Source organism: Protopterus annectens, chromosome 5.part0 (genome assembly GCF_019279795.1).
Source record: "Protopterus annectens isolate FY-2018-M chromosome 5.part0, PAN1.0, whole genome shotgun sequence".
In the NCBI taxonomy this organism is placed as follows: Eukaryota; Metazoa; Chordata; order Ceratodontiformes; family Protopteridae; genus Protopterus; species Protopterus annectens.
Window position 1 is genome coordinate 783,830,759 of NC_056735.1, and position 10,777 is coordinate 783,841,535.

A 10,777-nucleotide genomic window follows, 5' to 3' on the forward strand; every position below is an offset into this window, starting at 1 on the left:
CAATACAGTTAACTGAAGATATTAAAACAAATATCTTATTATTGATAAAATATACATTCTTTACACAATACTGGAAAGTTTTTAATTAGAAATGCTTGCATAGAGCATTTGTAACCCCAGATTTAATCAGTAAAATTAGTTCTTCCATAAAAGGAATATGTTAGAAATGTGAGCAAATACACACTGCAGATTGGAACCACATTTTCTTTGATTGTGTTAAAATGAAGCCATTTTGGAATGATATTAATAACTTTCTACAAGCTTTAAATGTGAATGAAGGTCCACATTTGAATAGGTCAAACATGTATTTAGTATGGACTATACTTGCAATTTCAAGGAAGTGTATAACAAGAAGATTGAATACAAACACAGTACCAACTTTGGAAGACTTCTACAGCCTATCAACAACCCTTGAGGAAAAGTCTTATCGTTGATTGACACTATACAATAATTAATCAGACACTCTGATAATATATTGGAAATACGTATAAAGTAACTGTATACATTAAGATCTGTTATAGTGTTAGACTAATGTAAATAGTGTACATAGTTATTTAAGATGTTATGTATAAATACTATGGAATTCATTCAAATGTATTTGAAAAATAAAAAAAAAATTGAAAACAAAAAAGAAGCAAAGTGCTAAAAGTTATACTCAGTTTGAAGAAAGAAAAACTAAGATGCAATAGACACTGGAATACAACATGATTCCTTTACAGGTCCTCCTTAAGGATGATCCAGTAGCAGAGGCCAGTAATTGATACAGCTACAAAAAAGAAACAGCTTATAGTTTCGTAGGTGTATAGTAGGCTAATGACCACTGGGGCCTTTATAAGCCTAGCAAAGCATCCCAATCGTATTCAGCAATTTGCTTTACAAGTTATTTTAAGGGGTATATTTAAGCTATGGCATTATTTACAGTCTATCTCTGTTCATTAGAGACATTAAGTGCTAGACTCGGGGTGAATTTTTGTTTTACTATCCACAAGTCTATATTTCTTTTGAATAGGATTAGGGAAGAACTTTTCTTCAAATGGATGAGAAGCCTGTTCCAGAGAAGGGGAATTTTCTGAGATACATACATGTCCCTCCAACATATACTATTTATGTCACAAGCAAAGCTTAAATCCCTAGGGTGAGTAATTTTGATGCTATTAATTTTGTGGATATGCAAAAGGTCCTTCAGAGTCTGATCCAAGGAAAGGCTAGGCATAAATCACCTCTTAACAGTCTGTAGGAAACAGTATAGAGATAAGGATTTTAGGTAATCTACATAAGGCATGATGTTTACATCCTGTATTCTTTTTGTGGGAAACTCTGAGGACACTCCAGATGTTCCATGTGTCCGGTTAGCTATATTCCAAAAGGGGTATTGTACTCATTGACAGGCTGATGAGTGACTGAATACAGTGGAAGGATGACTTACTTGGACCTAGTTGCTATGCCATGTTTATAAGTTGAGCAGCACAGAATGACTTCCTTACTTCCTTAGACACATGTTGGTTGAAAGCCAGTTTACTGTCTGCATATATACCAAAATTCCTGACTACTGGTTCTACTCTTAGGGGTGTGTTATTGATGAGGTAATTTCCTAGGGTGGCTGACTTCCTAAAGGGTACTATTATACATTTCTTTGTATTGAGTTTTAAGCTGTGGCTTTGACACTGGTAATTTGTCTGTGTGTGTCCTTCCTGTAGGATGTTAGTGTCTTAGGGGAATTCTATGACTGCTCCTAGTTAACAATCATCTACAGACTTAGTCAGCCAAAGGCCCTTCACATTGGCCTTGACTTTTGAGAAGTTGATGCTAAAAATGAACAGACCCTGCAGAGTGCCTTGAGGGACTCCACTTGTGATTGGCCTCTTTGTGGAGGTGGTCTCCTCTATCCTAACTTCCTGGGTCCTATTTGAGAGTCAGCTGGATGCCCAGCACATAGCATAGGGGTTTATGGCTATATCCTTGAGTTTGTTTAGAATGCCTGAGTGGGTATTGTATCAAATGCATTTGCCTGCTCAAGGTAGGCAGTGTGCACCATTTTGGCCTCATTTATTGCCTTGGTAACCTTCTTAAAGAAGGTCACCAGCCTGAGTAGGGATTATCTGCCCTTGATGATATCAAACTGGGCTGAATCCAGTGTTTGATGGCTTTATATGTCTTTATCAATCATTTCCATGATAATTATTTCCATAGCTTTGCATATAAGATTAGTCAGACTTATGGACTTGTAATTTCCTGGGTCCATTGATGATCCAACCATATGCAGAGAGTTGACAAGTGCAGTTCTCTATTTTCATGACACAAAGCTGGTTTGGAGGTTATGGTTAAACAGTAAAGTCAGTGTTTCCAATATGGCATCTTTTAGGCTATTTAGGAGGCATCCTAGCATATTATTGGGGTCCATTGATGCAGTGTTTTTGGCCATAGAGAGTGCATTTAGGACCTGCTCCCCAGTGTTAGGGGTATTTGTTTGATGTTATTTCCTGGGGGGAGCCTGAGGGAGGGGAGGGGGTTAAACTGGGTCTGCATTTATTGGCTAGCAGATTTGCTATATCTTCTTGTTCCATGTAGGTGGTTCCATTTCAAGCAGTTCTGCAAATTGCTGCATAATGCCTTTGAGGTTTTCAACATAGCTAATGAAAACATTGTGTTTGTCCTCTGTCTGGAAGGCTAACTTTACCTCATATTTGCCTTAAGTAGACTAAATTTGCCCTCATAAGAGTTTGTTTAGATTGATGAGTGTTTTTATCATGATGGGTATAACACTTCCTAAGCTTGGTTATGACTTGTTTATTTTGTTGTACAACCTATTTATGCTTCGATTCTGTAGATCATTGTGTGTATTGTACCTAGTCATCCACTGTAACTAGATACCATGTGCATATAAGTTACTGAGCCCATGCAAGATCAGTGTCATCTTTTTATAATCACAGTGAATGCAGGTATGAATGGAGGTGAACATGCAAGTGTGTCTGAAGTAATGAGTCAGTCACTTAGGTTAAATACATGTTCCTGTTACAGCTCCAGATGTGCTTTTATACAATAAACACCTTAAACCCATCACAGTGACTCAGTGTCTCATTGAGACATGTGACAGATTCCATCAGAGCGCTTAGATTGTTGAGTTAATTTTGAGTTTATTTCTGGTAGGCAGAGCTGTCTCTTGCATTTATTGACATGATTGGCAGGATTTATGTAAACAATTCTGCATAGCCAGCTGTGTTCTCAAGGCTTGAAATTTTAGAGAGGTTAATACTTAGTAGTAGGAAGTTTGCCTAAATGTACAGCTGTGGTCACAGAACTGATTGTTATTAAGAAGGAGGTAGCTTTGTGGTCTGACCTTACTACAGACAATACTACAGTACTGGGGGGTACAGTATACTCCCCTGTTTGTGAGTACCAGGTTGAATATATTTGCACCCCTAATGCACATATAGACTATCCGTTCCAAGGTGTTTCTGTTTACAAAGTCCAGGATTTTCTGGGCCTGTAAGTTTGGATTGTGTAAGTATGCCAATTTATTGTGGGATATGTGAAGTTCCCCTTGGATACAGTATTGGGTTGAATGGTGAGGGCCTTCAATAAGTACAGGTATGAGTTTTTTTTTTTTTTTGTGGCATAAGGGGTAGCCTATAGCTGGCAGGGATATGGTATGGGAGTTTTCACTGGAAATCTGGGCACGGAGAAGCTCAAACTCATGATCCTATTTGAATAGTACTGAAGTGAGTTTGTTGCTGATATAGATTGAGACACATTGACATTTAGTCCCTGCTTGTGTAGTAGATGGCCTGAATCAGTGGGAAGCATTGTATCCCTGCACTGTCTGGGTGCTCTCTGCAGTTTTAAACCATGTTTCAGTAACTGCTCAAATGTCCACATTCTCCAGAGGAGGAGGGCCTGGAGGAAGTGGGGTTTCTTTGTTAGGCTCCAGGAACTGAGCTGGAACAACTTTAGATTTCCTTGGGCTGGTTTTGCTATGTCATAGGGTTTATCTGTTTGGCATTACCAAAGAAAGGCCCTGTGGGAAGTAGCATGTTTTAGCCAATATTCAAAAGCCTAGCAGCCATAGGTGCAGTCCACCCTTGGAAAAGCAATGTGGTCTGTTGACTGTATCCTCCTTTGTTGACAAATATTGTACCCCCTTGGAATGGCATCATAAACTAAGACAATTATTAAAGTCTATCATCTTTTGTTCATATTATGCATCATCATTGGTGAAGGTAGAATGCTGCTCAGTGTTGGCACATACCAGCCTGGAACAAGTAGTCTGAGAGCTCCATAATGTTTTTGTTCATATAGTCCAGGAAGGTACATCTCAGGTCATTTATATCCACATGCACTATGACTTAATCATTCTGGCACTTGTGGTCTAATGACTTAACAAACCCTGGGCCCTGATAGAAAATAGAATGTGATTTTCTTCTTTTTTTAGCCTGGTGAGTAGGACATCTGTATGTGTCACAGTGGAGACCCTATGATTAAAATATTGGGTACTGCATGGGCTTTATAAGAGTTATGGGTTTCTGGGGTCATAGAAGGTGACCTGTAACTTGCAAAGAAATAATATAGTGCTTTGCCTATGTAAATCTGGACATGGAGAAGCTCAAGCATGTCATCCTGTTTGACTAGTCTTGGGGTGAGTTTGTTGTTTATATAGATTTGAGACACTTTCACCTTTGTTCACTGCCTGTGCAGTAGCTGGCCTGTATATGTGGAAAGTATTGTAGCTATACACCTTTTTCGGGTGTGGCTGTATATATATGTGTTGGTTGTTGTTTTGGTAGAGATTTATGAGGTGTAGGAAGATGTTTTTAAGCACCACAGCATATGCTGGTCTATATGTTGGGTCAGTACTATGTGGGGTGGCTGTAATGCTTACATTACTGACACCCTGATTGCCATTGTGAGTGCTTTTGCATGAAAGTCTTGCCTACAGTGACAGTGTGTGTTTACATTTTCACAGACTGTATCTGTTTCTCTAAGGATTATTTGGCTGTCAGTGAACATGAGACAATTCCTACATTGTCTCAAGATGTCCATATTTACCAAGTAGGTGGTGGGGAAATTGGGAAAGTGCCAATCCATGATATCAGATCTTTTTAGGTGAACTACAAGGGGGTGGCACAGTAGGCTAACTTGGGTGGTATGAGCATAGAAAGTACAACTAAACTATGTATGATTACATTTGTGAGGCAATGCTCTTCAATGCAGAAACAAGTTGCTGTTTGTGCATTTGAGTTTGGAGCATATTTACAGGGAAAGCTGTACAAGGAAAATGTAGCCTGCATCTATATAAAGCACTGCTAAATGACATTGTCTGATGAGCAGCAGAATTTATAGCCTCAAAGAAAAGTGTTTAAACCAACTAAAAAGCCCTTTGGCAAATAAAATGATTTCACTTTAAGCCTTCTTGTTTGTTTTCCAACTCAGGCACACCAGGCTATCTTTCTACTGCCACTAGAATTGTAGTCTACTCTTCTTTATGCAGAAACACACTTTTCTTAGCCAAAATTGAAATGGTACCAGAAACAAATCAAACAACTAGCTACGATGTGTAATTACAAGGTGATTCTAAGGCAGTAAACAATTCTGCTTTCCACTCATTCAGGTCATCTACTACACAAGCAGGGACTAATGAGGAACACATACATATTAAGGTGATTTGAAAGCACACAAACAGCAGCTAGATGAAGGAAAAGCAAATACAATTTTCAGTTTAAATGCGGAAAACTGCAATAAAATAAATTGAAAATGCAGCATCAGTCATCAGAAACAGCTGATAAAAGTGCAATATTTCAATTTAAAGTTCTTATTTCAGCCTGAATGAAACCAGATGCAAGCCTAACACTCTGATAACATAAGTGATGATGCCAAACATTTGAACTTGGGGAACTGATCCAGAAGCTGAGCAAATGTGCTGAATTCAGCAGTACAAAGACAATGAAAAGTAACTAAACCAACTAAAAATCTCACTGGCCAATGAAACATTCTCACTTTAAGCCTCTGTGTATGATTTTCAATGTGGTCATACCAGACTACCTTTCTGCTGTCACTAGAATTGCAGTCTCATTCTTCTTAATGTAAAAACATACTTTAGTTAGGCAAAAGTGAAAAGGTTCCATATAGTTAAACAAGTAATTTTAACTTTTAGCCTCCCTATGTGTTTAAACAGACCAGAGTTATTTTCTACTACCACTAGAATTGTAGTCTCAGTCTTCTTACTTTAAAAAATACACTTTATTTAGCCAAAAGTGAAACGCTAACAGAAGCAACAAACTAGCTACAACATGCATTTCTCACTTTAAGCCTCTCTGTGTGTTTACCAGCTTGGATTGACCAAGCTTCCTTTCTACTACCACTAGAATTGCAGTCCCAGTCTTCGTTGTGTATAAATACACTTTGGTTAGCCAAAAGTGAAAATGGACTAGAAACAAGTCATCAACTGGCTAGAAATAATTACAAGGTGATTCAGTGGCAGACAAGTGTGCATGAGAAACACATACTTTAAACAATTTCAAAGCACACTGACAGTCTAAGATGAGGATCTTCCCAGTTTCATGTGTCAGTACTAGTAAAATGATTAGAGGACATAAGACTTGGAGGACCTTCAATGGTCAGCATGGCCAGCCTTACAAATGGGCAAACCAAGCAGTTCCCTATGGAGCTACTCAGCTAAGACCACATTTCTGTTGTTTAACTACATATTTGTTTATTTTAGTAAAGAAGTGTGGCAGCAACATTTATTTACTTAAAATAATTAATAAATAAAGAAACTGTCATCTATTCCCCATTAAAGCTATAGAACTGCTCATCCCTCTCAACAGTCTGTTATTTCTTGCATTGCTATAGTAGGAAGTCACTAAATTCTGTGTGGCCTCTTCAAATCATGATTTCCTTTTTTTTAAGTTTGAACAATATAGGCTCAAGTTGGCATGCTATCAGCTTACTGCCTTCCTAAAGTAAGACCCAACATCACTATAAGTGCAACCTCATTAAGGCCATGCGTGTGAAAGGCAAGAGGAGGGTGAGTGAGACTTTTCACTGGATGAAATAAAATGTGGAAGTTTGTCAGTTTTTCAAATTTGCTTAAATATCACAACCTAGTCAATTATCACTAGAGAATGGCAACCCAAAATGACTGATTGCATCACTTTTCTGTTTTTTAAAAAGTGCACATCCCCCTGTATTATCCTATGTGACAACCATAGGGAACAATGCAGTTGTTAGATGGATTCTGCTTGTATTTGTTCCACACAAATATTGCTAAATGAAAATTGTTACTTTCCGGATTTGTTTTGTGGTGGGAGCACTGCTTGATATCTTTTCTTATTTATCTATGTATTTATTATTTTTTTTTTTTACTAATTAGTCTGAAATGTAATTTGCTTCACCCCACCTAACTTAATACACTGTGGTTGAAAATCAGATCAACTGCACTGTTTTTGCTCTGCATTCTAATTTTCAGCCTTGATGTACACTTTTCTTCGCTAAAAGATTGAGAAGATAAAGAAGTATTTGTATTTTTTGTCTTTGTTTACAGCTTCACAATGGTGGACAGTGAGATTGGAAGCCATCTGCATATCCCAGTGATTTTTAGAAAGCGCATAGTTAAATGATGAACAAGCTTCATGTATTTGATTAAACAAAAAAGTTTGAAAATTGCCACATTTATAGGAAAACACTGTGGCATGTCTATGCTCTATATTTGTCTAGGGGAGATTTTAATCTTAAGCTCTGACTAGTTCTGTACTACTCCCTCCCTCTTCAGAACTCTCTGGGAAAGTAGCTGATCAAGGTTCACACTTGTATTACACCAAGTATTCAGATAAGTCAAAACTCCACCTAACTATACAATGGAGCTGACTAATGGCATTGATTTATTACTGAATGAATAAAGTAGTAAATAGCTGTAGTAAACTATATATTTACATCTATCAGTATATATATCAATACAAAATACAATGCATAGTTATGAGGATATCTTCATGTCACTGGTTTACCTTATGATCATTAACTTTTCAAATAAATCTTGCAGTTAGTGTCATGTCTCACAGTATGATTGGTATTTACTGATTTATATTTGTTTACCAGGATAGTACATTGACAAATATTGACCAATTTCAGGCTCAACCTTGGTTCATATTTGTATTTCCTTTAACTTTCAAGGAAAGGATAACCAATAATAAAAATCTCACATGGAACCACTTTATGTAATAAATAACATCTGAGTGATACATTTCTAGTCTATATTTAAGAAATTAACTATACCATTATACAGAATGATTATGACCACCTGGCTACAATCCCCACAAAAATTAAATATTTCCTTTTGAATCTTGAGTCTGATACTAATAACAAATGCTAATTGATTGTGCTGACATATTTAATTTGTAAGAAAACATAAGAAACACTTCAAAAACACAATAACATGCTATGAAATGCATTATGATAGATCTGGGACAGTTTCAGAGAGTGTGTGTGTGTGTGTGTGTGTGTCTGTGTGTGTGTGTGTGTGTGTGTGTGTGTGTGTGTGTGTGTGTGTGTGTGTGTGTGTGTGTGTATACAAACAGTATCACCAGTTTTTATTGGTGACATACAAAACAGTGCTATGCACATAGACAACTCTTCTTGGTAACAGTAAAAACATATACATTATCTTTCAAAAATAAGACATGAGAGCATCACCGAACAGCCAGGTCATCAAACCTTCTGGGGATCTGGTGGCCCCCACACTGAAAGCTAAGTGAATTTTGATAGGAGATTAGTCTTCCCTGGACTTTACCTGGTATAAAACTAGTCCTGCTTCAAGGTGTGTTGCAGAAAAGGTTGCTGTAGCTTTTGTGAGGGTTCGGGGACAGTGTGGTCATTACATAAACTTTTCTCACAATTAAACCTTAGAACTGTACACATAAAGGTGTTACATCTTGTGTGGGGCTGTAAACTTTGTTTTCAATATTGCTTTAACTTTCTTCATGAACCTCTGACATGTGATCAGAAAGTTGACATATATTACACTTGGGCTTGGAAGAGTGTGGTCATTCTTTCTTACTTTAACTTTCATGATAAACTCAGAGGTGTGCAAAAAGGGTCACTTTAGCTTATATAGGGGCAATGCAGTGTAAAGGAATAACTAGCTGGAAAGATTACTGTGATCATTATCTTATGGGGAGGCATACTGTTTATTTTTGTCTAGCAGCATCAGGTTGAAAAATATTATGTTCTATTGCTTTTTTTTCCAGTTTTATCTCAGACTGACATGAGAGGTGGACACAGATTGTGGAGGTCAGCTGTCATTTGAAACAGGGCTAAGGAGGTGTGCTGTGTATATGTATGACAACAGTGACGTGAAATAGATGAATGCACCCATTTTTGCCTTCACTTTCAACCTAATCTAACATCTGAGGAGGATAAAGGTAAGGTAACTTTTTCTTTGAGGAGGTGCAGGGTGGGTGGTAGTATTCACAGATATGTTGTATTTGCAAACATTTATCTTTTCAGTTTATCAATAACTATTATTTTGCCAGATTTGATGATTATGCCTTGGATGCAACTTATTTTTCACTTGAAATAAAAAAAAAAAACAGATTGAATTTCATTCCTTTCTCAAGATTTTTGTTCCGGCCATCAATGGAACAAAAGGTTGGAAAAAAGCTCTAAAATGTACTTCACAGCATCTATGACCCTATGACTTCTAGAGGCCGACCCTTGGCTCACTTCAGTTATTTCCTCTTCAGTTGTTACAGTCTAGTTTTGGTCAGATAGGGTGCATTGAAAGGATGCAAATAAAAGAAAAAAAATAACAGTGAGACTAATTTTCTTTCCTATGAACCTGATTGGATGAAAACCTTTGTTTAAATAAAACCTCTAAAATGCACCTCACATTATCTAGAATTTCCATGGCTTCTGGGGGCCTAGTAGCCCCAGACCACCAGCTTAATTCAATTACTTCCTCCACAATTATTACAGTGCAGCCCTGAGTCCTGGCCAGTTATGTTGTGTTGAAAGGATGCAGGAAAAAACAAAGATGAATGGTAAGGTGAATTTGTTTCACTAATCAAGTTTATTATCAAGGCCATCATTTGATTCATTAATCAGGCTTATTACTCAGGCCATCATTGGATGAAAGCTTTTTTTTTTAATTAAAAAAATTCCAAAATGCAACTTAGTGCATCTAGAAACCCCAAAAGTTTCTAGGGGCCTGTTGGCCCCCAAACACATGGCTTAATGTAGCTGTTTCCCCAGTTATTATAGTGCAGTTTTGATCTTGTTAGGATGTGTTGAATGGATGAAAGAATAATGAATGCAAGACAAAAATAAAACTGAAGCATAATAAATTCCCGAGAAAAAGAAGAAAAAGTTAATCTGGATGGAGTATGGTGTGAGTGGGGGGAGGTGGAGTCATGGAATTTTCACCTAGGGTGACATTTTACCTAAGGCCAGCCCTGAGGGCCTAAAGTACAGGAGATAAGACTGGGTGGAGCTTCCAAAGGCAGCTCAAAAGCCTCCAAGTTTAAAAACCCACAGGAAAAGTGTGGATAGGAAGCAACAACATTGACTTAAATGATATAATTAATAAGTGCTGCAGTTTTTATGTGTACTTCCCTGGATGCAAAGTTAGTCCAAATGTTTTGTTTCCAAACTTCCAAGCTTCTAAGAGTCCAGAGACTAAGATAGCTGACTACTTGTGTAATATAAAATGCCAGGAGGATGGAAAAGGTGTAAAGCCTACTCCCACTGGGTTTTATTACCACAAGCTCTAGTTACAACTCACACAGCTGAC